Below are 15,434 nucleotides of genomic sequence, written 5' to 3' on the forward strand. Positions count from 1 at the left end.
TTTGTAAACGGTGTTGGGCAGATCAAGCTGATTGGCAATTTAAATGGCAGGAAGTTTACATTTGCAAGAACTATATCCTTAAAAATGACAAGTAGTTTCCGTAAGAGAAATAAATAGCCTGTTACTTGAGATGGGAGGATGAAACTCTACCCCTTTAATAGTTTAGCATGTTTCCGTGATGTATACATAATGCTGCATAACAAAGCCACATTCTGGTATCACATCATGGATATATTTTTCTTGTAGGCAGCAGGAAATCTGCTTAGCATCCGAATAAAAATTAAATGTAAATTTATTTGGTTCATTCCACAATTAGATCCTGGCAAAATAATGTATTTTGATCTCTAACAAAATGTCATCCTTATGTAAATGTTTCATCACTTTATGCAGAAATTAGACTACAGTAAGTCCTCACTTTAAGTCACCCACTTAACGTTGTTTTGTTTTAACATTGTTTGTTTGTTCTATAGCACCTGTTTTTCCATTTGTGTTGCCATTTTGGCTTTTAGGTTATGCCCCCACTGTGCTTCATTCTGGGCTCACAGCTGCCATGTTTTGAAGCCAATGCTGCCATCACCAGAGGCAGTGGGGAAAGAGTCAGGGGTAGGGAAACGAGCTGTGCTATTTGTGGCTTGTTTGGGTGATTTAATGTTATCTAATTGAATATGTTTAGTATTTCTGTTCTATTCAGCAATTTATTTTATTTTGTAAGTTATTCCAGCTAGGAATGCACAGTGTTGCACATGTATGGTACAATATTTTAACTTGTGCATTAGTTTTTCTGAGGAAGGAATGCCCAAAGGAGCCCAACTCCAGCTTTAACATTGATTTCCATAGGGACCCATAATTCACATGAAGTTGTTTCATTTAACGTCAGGATTTTCAGGAACCGAACCACAACTTTAAGTGAGGACTTACTGCATTGACTTTGTTTTACATTTTTTCCCCATTCAATTCAGTGCCAAACTGCATGAAGTCGAAAGTATTTTTCCACGTGACTGCATATATGGTGTGATATCCTAGCTGTTTTCTCTTATTTATGTCCCTTATTGTCATGAGAGATCATGAGGTTTATTGAAGAGTCATGTTATATAAACACTACTTTGTCACTAGCTGATTTTTGGGAACCAACTTTTGTTTTGGGATTAGTTGATTATTTAAAAACCAAATTATGACAAATAATGAACCCATCAGTAAGGTCACTATGTAGTAATTTTCCCAGAATATATAGTCGTGAAGTGATTACAACACAGGAGATCTTTTTGGCTCATTGTGTCTATACCTGCTTTCTGCAAGGACAATTTAAAAATTGTATTGTATTGAGGTATTCTGAAACCAATAGTTTACAAGTCCCAGAGTTTCATGCAGTAAAAATAGGAAATTACTGATTAGACTCTTATTAATCAATTGCCAGAATTGTAAATGGACCAACCTGTTCCCAAACCACTGTACAAGAAATGGCAACAGTCTGCTTGGTCCTTCAAGCCTGCTGGCGTGGAAAACTCCAAAGACCTACAACCTTTTGAGTGAAAACATTTCTCTTGAATTTCAGTCTGAAATCACCCTTGTTTTGAGGCTCAGGTTTTAGACTCTACAGCCAGGGTGGTAAGGTGAGATTGAGGGGAAAATCAGCCATGATCATATTGAATAGTGGAGCAGTTTCGAGGGACCAAACGTTCTACTACTCCTATTTCTTGTGTTCCTTGGGGTAAAGAGCCAAATTGTTAACAACGCTCCAAATGCGACATCACCAAGGTCTGTACAATTGCTTTAAACCTTAGACTCCATAGAATCCCTACAGTGCAGAAGGAGGCCATTTGGCCCATGAGTATGCACTGACCCTCTCTCTGAAAGAGCACCCTACCTAGGCCCACTCCCCCACCCTATCCCTGTAACCCCACCTTACCTGCACATCTCTGGACTGTAGGAGGAAATTGGAGCACCCAGAGGAAACCCATGTGGACACAGGGAGAATATGCAAAATCTACACACCAGTCACCCAAGGCTGGAATTGAACCCGGGTCTCTGGTGCCATGAGGCTACTTTCTTATGCTGCCTCTTCTGTATCAATCCCCAAATTCATGGACTTCAAAATTCTTGACTGTTGAGGCTTTGGCACTCCACTCGCTACAATGTTTCTTCAGCTACTGATTTACTCAATTGAATCCTCACATCCACCTTCGGTAGCCTCGTTCCCATTAAAATAATATTCTTTCACCTGAAGCTCATCACTGCTCCATTGAGCCCAAAGACTTGAAAGCACCTGGTGAACAACTGGATTAGCCATTCAGTGCCATATTTGGCAGCACCACTTGAGGTACTGTCGGGTCCTGCTGTCGTCTGTTTAAAACTACTCGCTATTCCAAGATCATAACCACCCCACCCCCAGCTGCTTTTCTCTACTGCAAACATTCTTCAAAAAACCCTCTCCCCTGTCCTGCCCACTCTCGCTTCGCAATGAGGAGGAGCTCCGTGACTTCTTTGGATTGTCTCAATCTTAGTGCCAATCAGTTGTCTCTGCTGCATCACTCCCTTCCACTAGCCTATCTTGCCAAACTTTCTTTTAATGCTTCCTCATACCCTAACGCAAAACTTGCATCTTTCTCTTTCTCTGTTTCCCCATATGCTCTCCCTAAGCTCTCTTGCCCATGAGACCTATCTCCTGTTTCCTCAGTCCTAATCCCACTAATGTGTATTTCACCCAACTTCTCCTGGTCCCCATGTCAATATATTAAACCGTTCTCTCTCTCTCTCCAGGTTTTGTATCTCTCTTTTAAATATTATCACCCCTCTCCATAAAAAAACAACTCTTGACCTCACTGTCCTTGCAAATTATTATCCCATCTCCAACCTCCATTCCCTTTTCAAGATACACTAGTGTTGTGGTTTTCCAAATCCATTCCCATTTTTCCTGGACCTCCATATCTAAATAGGGCGGCACGGCAGCACAGTGGTTAGCACAGTTGCTTCACAGCTCCACGGTCCCGGGTTCGATTCCCAGCTTGGGTCACTGTCTGTGCGGAGTCTGCACGTTCTCGCTGTGTCTGCGTGGGTTTCCTCCGGTTTCCTCCCACAGTCCAAAAATGTGCAGTTAGGTGGATTGGCCATGCTAAATTGCCCTTGGGTTAGGTGGAGTTACTGGGTTACGGGGATCGGATGGAGGTGTGGGCTTAAGTGGCTGCTCTTCACAAGAGCTGGTGCAGACTCGATGTGCCGAATGGCCTCCTTCTGCATTGTAAATTCAATGATAAATCCCTCCAATCAGATTTTTGCCATGTTGCAGTACCGAAACAACTCTTAGGATATCATTTGTGACTTTACTATGTGACTAAAAGATGAACGTACCCACCTCATCATCTATATCTGCAGCCTGTGACATGGCCACCCATACAATCCTCCTCCGTGCTTCCCTGTTATCCAGCTAGGTGAGATTTCTCTGACCTGGTTCCATTCATATCTATCTAATTGTAGCTAGGGAATCACAATTGCTTCATCATTGGTGGTCATACCTTCAGTCCCAAGCTCCGGAATACCCTCCCTATACCTCGTGTCCTCATTTTCATCCTTTAAGATCCTCATACCATCTGTCCGAATACTTCCTTATGTGACTTGGTGTCATGCTTTATTTTATAATGCTTCTTTGAAGTGCCTTGGTATGTTTCATTGTGTCAAAGGCACTATATAAACATATGTTGTGTTATACTTAAATCCATTTTTACCATCCATTATTAATAATACGAAAGCAAAAGTACTGTGGATGCTGGAAAACTGAAATAAAAACAAAAGCTGGAAAAGCTGAGCAGGTCAGACAACATCTGTGGCGAGAAACTGCTAACGTTTCAGATCGGTGACATTTCAACAGAACTGAAGATTTTTTAAAAAAGAGTTCTTAAGCCAATGGAAGGAAGAGGGCAGATATAATAAATGAGAAAATCTGTGATCGGATGGAGACCAGGGGAGATTAAATAACACAAGATTTGAAGATGCAACAGTGGAAATGGATATGGTGAAGAGACACACAGGTTGTGTCCAAAAGAGTTCACAATTGCTGCGTAAAAGAACATCTGAATGCAACAAGGAGAAATAAAGAAAGAAAGCAGGCGAAAACCAATCCAGCAAAGTAATAAAATAGAACAAGATGGAGGCAGAGGTCCTGTTGCACTCAACATTGAGTCCAGAAGGCTGTAGAGTGCCAATTTGAAAGACGGGATATGGCAACACCTGCCCTTTCACCTCCTCTCTTCTCATTGTCCAAGGCCCCAAACACTCCCAAAGTGAAATTGCTAGTATGCTATACTCGTTGGTCATGATGTGGTTTCCTCTGCACTGGGGAGACCGAGTGTAGACTGGGTAACCGCTTTTGAGGAACACCTCCAATCAGTTCGCAAGCACAGTCCTGGAGCTTCTGGCTGCTTGTCATTTTAATTCTCCACCTTGTTCCCATTCTGGATTTTCTGTCCATGGCCTGCTATAGTGTTCCACTGAAGCTCAGCGCAAGCGCTAGGAGCAGTGCCTTCTCTTTCCAATCCACAGTCCCATGCTAACAAGTTATTCCTAATCCCAAGAGTCACAATTTTGTTCATCCATGTCGTGTTGAACCTTATTGAATGCTTTTTGAAAATCCAAGTAAACTGCATCTGTTGGTTTTGTTATCCACCCTACTATTTATATCCTCAAGAAACTCTGACTGATTTATTGAACCTGGCTTCTCTTCCATAAATCTGCATTGACGCTGCTTTTCATCATATGATTTTCTAAGTGCCCTGTTTCTAATGGTAGATTCTAGTATTTTGCCTAATGCTAATGTCAGACTAACTGACCTGTAGTTTCCCATTTTATCTTTTCCAACTTCCTTATGGGATTATATTGCTATTTTCCAAACAGTGGAAACTTTTCAAGAATCTTAAGGCATTCCAAAAGATCAAAATCTATGCATCCACCATCTCTAATTGGTTTTTTAAAACACTAGAATACAAGCTATTGGTCAAGAGCAGTGTGGGAACCTTTAGTGACCTCACAAGAACATTGGGGAACCCCCAAGCATTCTCATAATATTGACGTCCCTTTTATTGCCACAAGATAAATGCGAACACAGAAATTCAATGTAAACAAGGTTTTTTTCCCCCAACTATATCAATACATATAATAAGAATCATAAAGAGACAGTCACAAAATACATTTGTCAGCTATATGACCCTCTCGGATTAACCCCTGGCCAAGCCACCTTCCCATGGTCCCTTAACATTAACCATTGGAAATAGTACCCACTTCAGGAGTGGGTAACCTCTCACTCCTTCGACAAGCAGCTCTGCAGTATTCGTCAAGTGTGTCTGTCTTGAGAGTGACCACCTGGGAGGCCAGTTTGGGAACCCCTGTTCAAAACGATTTATCAGTTTCTGGTTCTATTAATTACTCCTGTTCTATTTTTAACCAGTAATACCTCAAGTTCCATGTTTTGATGAGGCCTTTGGATTGCTACTATTTCTGCAATGTTTTTTGTTCTACATGAAGACCAATATAAAATTCTTGTTTAATGCCTCTGCCATTTCTTTGTTTCCCATTATAATTTTACCTGTCTCTGCCTGTGAACGACCCATGCTTACGTTTGCTAATTTCATCCCTTTTACATACATACAGTAGCACAAGTGGATAGCACTGTGGCTTCACAGCACCAGGGTCCCAGGTTCGATTCTCCGCTGGGTCACTGTCTGTGCGGAGTCTGCACGTTCTCCCCGTGTTTGAGTGGGTTTCCTCCGGGTGCTCCGGTTTCCTCCCACAGTCCAAAGACGTGCAGGTTAGGTGGATTGGTCATGATAAATTGCCCTTAGTGACTGGGTTACGGGGATAGGGTGGAAGTGAGGGCTTAAGTGGGTCGGTGCAGACTCGATGGGCCGAATGGCCTCCTTCTGCACTGTATGTTCTATGTGATACCTATAGAAGCATTTACAAAAATAAAATGCTACTGACTGCCAATCTGATACGAAAACAGAAAATGTTGGGAAAACGTAGCAGGTCAAACCGTGTCTATGGAGATTGAGAGTTAATTATTCAGGTCTATGACTGTTGATCACTACTGGGAAAAGTTCAAAATGCAGTTTTAAATAAGTGAAATGGGGCGGGGAGGGGGGCGGGGGGGAGCTGGCGAGAGAGGTTGTGAAAAGAACAAAGGGGGAAAAAGGTCCGCTCAAATGTAAAATAGGGGAAATTAAATGACAAAAATATGGATGATTCAGTGGCCGTAGGGAGTGACAGCGGACCAAGTTATTTTTTTTAAGAAAAAGGAAAGATGTGTCCTGAAGAAGTGGGGCATTTTTAATATATTCGTTCATAGCATGTGGGCAAATCTGATTAGGCCAGCATTCATATTTACCATCTAGAATTGCCCTTGAGATGTGCTGCCTTCTTTAAATGCTGCAGTCAATGTGTTGTTGAAGCACCCATAATGTTGTTAGGAAGAGAGTTCCAGGATTTTGACCCACTGACAGTGAAGTTATGGCAAAATAGTTCATCAGGATGGTGTGGTTTGGAGGGGAGCTTGCAAGTGGTGGTGTTTCTATGCACCTGTTGCCCGTGTCCATCTTGCAGGTTTGAAAGGTACTGTTGAAGGATCCTGGGTGAGTTGCTGCAGTGCGTCTTGTAGATGGTACACACTGCTGCCTCTGTGGGGCAGGGGTAGTGAATGTTCATTTTGGTGGATGGGATGCCAGTCAGCCGGGCTGCTTTGTCTTGTTTGGTGTTCAGAGTTTTTTTGCATGTTGCTGGAACTGCAGTCATCCAGGCATGTGGAGAGTATTCCATTGCACTCCTGACTTATGTTGTGTAGATGGTGGGCAAGCTTTAGAAAGTCAGGAGGTGTTAATCTCCACAGAGTTTTCAGTCTCTGACTACAATATTTATATGACTGATCCAGTTCAGTTTCTGGTCAATGGTAACACCTGAGGATGTAAATGAGATTTCAGCGATGTAATGGCATTGAATGTCAGTGGAGATGGCTGGATTCTTTCTTGTTGGAGATGGTCATTGTCTGGCACATGTGTGGCACAATGTTACTTGCCACTTGTATGTCCAGGTCGTATTACATATGGACATGAACTGCTTCAGTATCCGAGGAGTCAGGGATTGTGATAAACATGTGCAATTATCCATGGACATTCCCACTTATGACCGTATGATAGAGAGAAGATCATTGACCAAACAACGGAAGATGGTTAAGCCTAGGACACTACACTGAGGAACTGCTGAAGCACTGTCCTGGACCAAGATGTTTGACCTCCAACAACCACAACCATCTTTCTTTGTGCTAGGTATGTCTTCAATTGTTGGAGAGCTTTCCCCTTGATTCCAGTTGACTTCAGTTTTGTTAGTGTCTCTTGATGCCGCTCTCAGTCGAATTCTACCTTGAAGTCAATGGCAGTCACTTTCGCCTCACTTCTAGGGTTCAGCTCTTTTGTCTGTCTTTTCACCAAGGTTGTCATAATGTCAGGAGCTGAGTGACCCCGGCAGAATCCAAACTGAGTGACATTGAGCAGGTTATTACTGAGTAAGTGCAGCTTGATTCGACTGTTGATGCTTTTGAGAGCAGAATAATGGGGTGGTTATCAGCTCCGTTGGATTTGTCCTGCAGGCAGGCCATACTTGGGCAATATGTCTGGTAGGTGCCAGTGTTCTAGCTGTACTGCAACATTGTTTCCGCTGTTCATTAATCTAGTAGTCCTGTGTTGTAGCTTCACCAGATTGATGCCTCAGTTTTAGGCATGTTTGCTGCAGATCCTGGCATGCTGTCTTGCACTCTTCATTGAACCTGACTTGATCCCCTGGCTTGGTGGTAATGACCAGAGTGGGGGATATGTTAGACCATAAGGTTGCAGGTTGTGTTTGTATACAGTTTTGCTGCTGGTGATGGCCCACAGCTCCTCATGGTTGCCCAGTTTTGAGTTGCTAGATCTGTTCGAAGTCTATCCCATTTAGCACTGTGTTAGTGCCACACAGCAGGGTGGAGGATATCCTCAATGTGAAGACCGGATTTTGTCTCCAAAAGGACTGTGCAATGGTCACTCGTACTGATACTGTCTTGGACAGATGCATCTGCGACGGGTAGATTTGTGAGGATGGGGTCAGGTATGTTTTTCCCTCTTGCTTCCCTCACCACCTGCTAAAGACCCAGCCTAGCAGCTGTGTCCTTTAAGACTCTGCTTGCTTAGTCAGTAGTGATCTACCGAGCCACTCTTGGTGATGGACATTGAAGTCGTTTCCGTTCCGTCCGTCCCCCCCAGAATACATTGTGCCCTTGCCACCCTCTGTGCTTCTTCCAGGCTGTGTGCAAAATGGGAGAGTATTGATTCATCAACTAAGGGGTGACATTAGGTGGTAATCGGGAGGTTTCTGTACCTATTTCTGACCTGTTGGCATGCCAGAGTCGATGTTGAGAACTCCCAGGGCAACTGTTCAGTGTACCACTGTGCTGTCACCTCGGTTGGGTCAAAACTGTTGGTGGGACTGGACATATGTAGGGATAGTGATAGTGGTGTCTGGTGTCTGGGACATAGTCATACTCACAGAATCATACCTTACAGGTTGTTGCTTGATTAATCTGTGGGACAATGCTCCCGATTTTTGCACAAGCCCCCAAATGCTAGTTCGAAAGACTTTGCAGTTTTGGAGGGCTCAGAGTACCGTTTGTCGTACCCGGTTCCTCGGTCGGTGCCAGGTGGTCTGTCTGATTTTATTCATTTTACACTTTGCAGCAGTTTGATAAATTGAGTAGCACGTTGTTGTATATCTGGAATCACATGTAGGTCAGACCAGGTAAGGAAGGCAGATATCCTCCCCTAAAGGACATTAGTGAACCAGATGTTTTTTTTAAATGACGAGCAACAGTGTTTCATGATGAACCTTACATTAGCTTTTCATTCCAGATTTATTGATTGAATTTAACTTCCACCAGTTGCTGTGGTGGAATTTGAACCCTTAACCCCAGCATTAGCCTGGGCCTTGGATTATTAGCCCAATGACATTACCACTATGCCACTGCCTCCGCAGAGAATAGAGAAATGGTGGAATGATGAGCAACTGCCTTCCAAAAGCAAAATTGAAGGCAAAACCTGCAAAGAAAGGGGAAATAAAATATGGCCAGAGATCACTCTGCCAGTGGTAAAGTGCCCAAACAAAAGATGTGGAACTATTTCTCGACCTTGTGTTAAACTTCATTGGAATATTGTAGGAGCTGAGGAAAGAGTGTTCAGGCTAAGAATAAGATGGAGATTAAAATGTAGAGCGACCAGAAGTTTGCTGACTGAATGGAAGTGTCCTACAGCGCATGGTCTCTCCAATGAACAGCAGATCACAGTTTTTGCAATCTATTTTTATGTCCCTTGTTAGTTTATGCTCATACTCTCTTTTCTTGTCCTTTATCAATTTCTTGGGTCATCTCTGGATTCTTAAATACTCTCAATCCTCTGGCTTGCTACCCTTTTTGAAGCATTAAAAGCTGCTTTGTTTAATCTAATATCTTCAATTACTTTTGTTAACCACGTTTTGACACAAGATCATGGGCGGGATTCTCCGAAATGGAGGCAGAGTGTTTGCGGCGTCGAGGTTCACAACGGCGTGAAACGGCCCCTATCCCGACCGATTCAGGGCCCAATAATGGGCTAGGAGCGGCGCCGTGTCATTTACGCGCGCCAGGCCGTGGCGCCGTGTCAAGGCGGAGCCACATGCATGACGCGGCCGGCGCCGCATAACTGGTGTCACCCACGCATGCGCGGGTTGGCCGGCGCCAACCCGCGCATGCGTGGTTGCCGTCCTCTCTGAGTCCGCCCCGCAAGAAGATGTCTGACGGATCTTGCGGGGCTGCTGAAGAAAGGAGGTCCTCCTTCAGAGAGGACGGCCCGACGATCGGTGGGCACCGAATGCGGGCCACACCCCATTTTTTGAGGGCCCCCCCCCGCAGGCCGCCTCCGCAGCGTTCCCGCACTGTTCCCGCCGGCAGCGACCAGGTGTGGACGGCGCCGGGGGGGAACCTGCCGTTTTGGGCTGGCTGCTCGGCCCATCCGGGCCGGAGAATAGCAGGGGTGCCAGAGAATCACCATTTTGGGTGTCTTGGGCGATTCTCCGGCCTGCGCCGCGCAGAACACGATGGGGCCGTTCTCGCCGCTTGGGAGAATCGCGGGAGGGCGTCGGACCGGTGTCGCCAGAAAATTTGGTGACCCATGCGATTCTCCCAACCAGCGCGGGAGCGGAGAATCGCGCCCCATGAGTTGGAGCAAGAATGGACCATTCTGTCCTTGCACCTGCTCTGCCGTTCAGTGAGATCATCGTGGCAGGCTCGAGGGACCAAGTGGCCTATTGCTCCTAAATAGTATGTTCGTATGGCTAATATGATTGTTAATTCTGTTTTCCTGCCATCCTCTTCTCTTCTCCACCCCCCCATCCCCCATAACCTTTAACTTCCTTCTTAATCAAAAAGATGTCTAACTCAGCCTTGAATATATTCAATGCCTGACTTTTATTGCTCTCTGGGGAAGAGAATTGCACAAATTAATGACCCATTGAAAGTAGAAATTCCTCCTCATCATTGTCTTAAATGGGAGAGACCTTATTTTTAAACACTACCCCATAGTGCTAGATTCTCCCAGGAGGGGAAATGTCTGCTCATGTACCCTGTTAAGACCCCATGAAACCGTATGTTTCAATAAGATCATTTCTCATTCTTGTTTACCCCATTGAATATGAGACTACTTTCCCATGAAGTTTTATTTTTTAAGGGAATGTGTATTTTTTTGCAAATCAATTAATCTACATCTGCCAAATTGCTCCTCATACCCAAGTAGATGGTTTGCTCAGAATTAAGACTTCAGTTTTGGCTTTGACTAAATCATACTCAAAAATGCAATGTTCACCATATTGTGATCACTATTTCTGAGAGGCCTTTGCCAGTAAATTCATTCACCCTTTCTCTTTGCATATTATTTGATCTAAATAGCTTGTTGCCAATCACTATTTCCTCAACACACTATTTTCGGAAACTTTTGATGGATTCCATGAATTCTTTCTCCGTACTAATACTGCAAATTTGACATACCCACTTTTAATGAGAATTGAAGTGCCTCAACATTCCAGGTACTGATTATTAATCAGTGGTGTTTTCCATTCTATTTGTTACATTCACCTTGTGGAACAATAAGGAACATTTCTCCTGATCACGTTTAAGTCATAGTTTAGTGAAATATTTTCTGGATTGGAGATAAAAATGTGTTTTTGAGTAAAGTATGAAATTACCAGCTATGTTTTCTACGTACTTCAGGACAAGCCATTGCTTTTTTTGTGCAAGGAGTGAATATTTTACAATTGGATCAATATACACCATTTTCAATATACACCAATTGTCCCACGCAAACTACCTTCCTTCGACTTAGTTTCTGTTTATGAAATGGAATAATTACAGATCTTTGTTTTTTTTACCATGTTGCTGCTGCCTTTCAAAATAATTGAATGGTGATGCTAGATGAAAAATTGTTCATGACTTTTGTGTGGCATAAAACTTTGAAGAGAGTATCTGGTCATTTTTATTTTTAGATGGTTATTAATGTGACATCTGACATTTAGGTGAATATTGTGGTTCTAAGCGACCACCATCTAAAATGAAACTTGGGGTAGCAATCCAGTTCAGTCTCTTGTTGTCACTTGGAAATGCCGAAATAGATGAGGACAGACAACCAGTCAAGCAACGCAAGAGGAAACATTGGTTCTGTCCATTTGACAATAATCCTATACATTTAGGGGAAAACAGTTTATATAAAAAAAAAAAATCTGTTTCAAATTATCACACGATAAGTTATTTATTGAGGCACACATTGATAGCACATAAGATGGATCTTTATGCATAGCAGTGAAAACATTGATCAACTCTTCCTATGACTATCTCTTAATTATTTGCTGTAATGTAAGACCAGGAGGAATATTTTCAGTATGGGATTTTTTGATGCAGGTGCATTTGGCCTTGAGTTACTTACTTGCATAATATGGTTGCTTGGCCATGGTGTTTGGGAATGGAATTTCCCTATTTAGTAAAGTGGAATGGGTGTGACCCGTCATGTGAGAGTACCCTTTAAGAAATTAGTGTTTAAGTAATGTACCTTTAAGAAATTGAGCTGCTCATGTTACTGGAGTGATGTCAGAGTGTGAGTGGAGCTGACATCCACTTCTGTTTTTTTTTAGTTTCAGTTTGAGAAAAGCTTTTGTGTGTCTGTGAGCTGCACTGCTGTTGATCTCTGCCATCCAAAAACTATCTATGGATCATTTAGTGAATTCAGAAGCAGTATAAATGTTTTCCGTCTTAAATGTAAACCCTGATGTGCTCCTGTTTGGAGGTTTGTTAAGTCTTTTGGATGTTAAAAGAACAGCATACAGATTACTTGGTGTTGTATTCTTTGGGGGGTGTATTTGATTTACTGGTTGCTAAGATGTTCACTCTTTGTTTTGGAAAGGTTAACTTGAGTTTATAGAAATACTATTTTTGTTTTAAAAACCACTGGTCCATTTTCTGCTCTACCATACCTGTCGAGTGAGCCGTGTGCTCCCCATACCACAATCTATTAAAAGTTGTGGGTCAGGTGAACTCCATGATACACTTTGGGGTTCTCTAAACCCTGGCCCATAACAATTGGGGGCTTGAGGGAGATAAAAGTCTATCTATTGGATTGGCTTTGTGAACTTAAAAACAGTGAGGGGTGAGCATATTGTGGTTGCCTTTCAGGTGTGGCATTTTAGTTTAAGTAGGGTGTGTGTTGTGGACAATGGCTCTTTCAGAGGCTCAGAAGTTTTTGGGGGTGGAGACGGTCACACGCAGTACCTTACGGACAGACACTAAAAGCAGACTGTTAGATTTGGCAAAAACATTGCAGTTAACATTACCTGACCAAATGGAAAAGATTAGGTAATTATGGCGGTGGTTAAGCATTTAAAGTTGCCTGAGATACAGTTTGATTCATTGGAAATGGCAAAAATTCAGTTGCAAATTAAACAAATGGAACATGAGAAAGAATTAAAGCAGCTTGAATACGAAAGAGATGGAGAGGAAAAGAAAGAGAGAGTGAGAGGAAAAAGAAAAGGAGAAAAGAAAGAATAGCCCGAGCAGAACAAAAAGAAAGAGAAAGGGAGATACAGATCAGGGAAAAAGATAAAGAGAGAGAGCTTGAACTTCAGAAAATGGCCATGAAACGTGACAGTCAGTTAAAATTGGCAGACATAAAGGGAAACGTACAATTGGATGATAGTGATGAGGATAGTGAGAAAGAGCGTCAAAGTCGAAGGCTTGGTGGGAATCTATTTAAATATGTCCAAGCATTGCCAAGGATTGACGAGAAGGAGGTAGAAGCCTTTTTCATTTCATTTGAGAAGGTAGCTAAACAAATGAAATGGCCACAGGACATGTGGGTATTACTGATTCAAACAAAGCTGGTAGGTAGAGCTAGTGAAGTGTTTGCGTCACTACTGGAGGAGGTATCTGGGACGTATGAGGAGGTGAAAAAATCCATCTTAGGTGCATATGAGCTAGTGCCTGAAGCCTACAGACAAATGTTTAGAAATTTAAGGAAAGAATTTGGTCAAACCTACATGGAATTTGAAAGGCTCAAACAGAGTAATTTTGTTAGGTGGATAAAGGCTTTGAAAATAGACCAAACGTATGAAGCTCTGTCGCCACCTAATTTGGCCAACTCCTGATTTAAAATGGCGAACGGCAAAGGCTGATGGGAAAGTCAGCTAACATAGACAGAAACCAGCAGCTGCAGGTTTGCTGTGTATTTACCCCTGCAAAGGCCAGACAAGATCGATACCAGCGACCATCAGCATAACAATGTAGCAGCCATCTGCATACTGATGAGCAATCCCCGGGAACAATAAGTAACATTTTGGACACACAAAGCAAAGCCAGACTCCTCGGCACTAGCAGGAGCCAACACAAAGGAGGTGAACGAGCACCTCAAGACCGCCCATCGATCAGGGAACCGCTACAGTATTGGAGAAATCGAACCAAAAGATTGGGACAAAGTCCAATCACTTGGGACCAGGTACAGGGTCCGCCCCGAAAGGCGGGAAGCCCTGGAGACTATAAGAGTTAAGCCCCAAGTTCAAATCTCTCTCTTCACCTCTTCGTCCTGCCCGGGTCACCCAGCAACACGAACCAACATTGACCGTGACCGCCGAACGAAGCAAGTCTTAATTCAACGCTCGCTACGAGATAGGCACTCCTAGCTACCAATCCGTACCAACTTCGAATCCTGCAGACTCAGAACCCGAACGAAAGGCCATTTGTTCCCCTGACCTGGTGGGCCAGTCCGAAGTTAAGTATAGGCCTGTTAGTTGTAGAAGTAGCTTAGACGTAGAATTTGTGCATGAGTAGCGATTACTGTGTAAAATAAATGTGCTTTGATTTAAACCTTACTAATTGGTGTCTTGGGTTATTGATCATTACTCTGACTTGAACCTCGTGGCGGTATCATATAGATATCTGGCGACTCGAGAGCAAAGGTAATAAAACAGAGCAATTGAACCAAGGAGAAAGTTAGCAACAGCTCTCAGAGAAATAATAATTTTGGAGGAGTTTAAAAATTCAATTCCTGATGTAGTAAGAATTCATGTGGAAGAACAGAGGGTTAAAACTGCGAGGTTAGCAGCAAAAATGGCAGATGATTATGAATTAGTTCATAAATCAAAGCTTGGTTTCCGACATCAGTTTCAGCCGATGAGGGATAGAAACTGGGGACATGAGAAATAGTTAAGTGGTAAAGGTGATCTGAAGGAAGATAATAAGGAGAGTGTACCTCAGATTAAAAAGGAAATCCAGGAGGATGGAAAAGGAATGAAAAGTTTCAGATGTTTTCACTGTAATAAACTAGGCCATGTAAAGTCACAGTGTCGGGGGTTGAAGAAAAGCACTGGGAAGGCTGATGTGGTGAAACAGGATAAGACAGTGGGGTTTGTTAGAGTGGTAAAGGAAAGTCCAAGGGAAGTGAAGGAGGTGCAAAAGATTGTACGGCCTGTTCAAGAAGTGATTGATACGAAGGTGCCAGATCTCTTTAAAGAATTTACTTGTGTGGGTAAAGATTACTCGTGTGTATCAGGAGGAACAGGTAAAGAACTCACAATTTTAAGAGATACGGGAGCTAGTCAATCTTTAATGGTAAGAGATGAGGAGTTATGTAGGTTGGGAAGAATGTTGCCAGAAAAGGTGGTGATATGTGGAATTCAGGGTGAGAGGAGTAGTGTTCCATTATATAAAGTAAGGTTGGAAAGTCCAGTGAAGAGCGGTGAAGTAGTAGGAGTAATAGAGAAACTATCTTGTCCAGGAATACAGTTCATCTTGGGTAATGATATATCTGGATCACAGGTGGGAGTGATGCCTACTGTGGTTGATAAGCCAATGGAAAATCAGA

General features: G+C 42.9%; 1 protein-coding gene across 7 annotated transcripts in view; it reads left to right on the top strand.

The window, feature by feature from the left end:
* ankhd1 (ankyrin repeat and KH domain containing 1) overlaps positions 1-15,434 on the top strand; it is a 253,244-nt gene that overhangs the window by 41,499 nt on the left and 196,311 nt on the right. The window lies entirely within an intron of this gene.

This window comes from Scyliorhinus torazame, chromosome 7, assembly GCF_047496885.1.
Source record: "Scyliorhinus torazame isolate Kashiwa2021f chromosome 7, sScyTor2.1, whole genome shotgun sequence".
Classification (NCBI taxonomy): domain Eukaryota; kingdom Metazoa; phylum Chordata; class Chondrichthyes; order Carcharhiniformes; family Scyliorhinidae; genus Scyliorhinus; species Scyliorhinus torazame.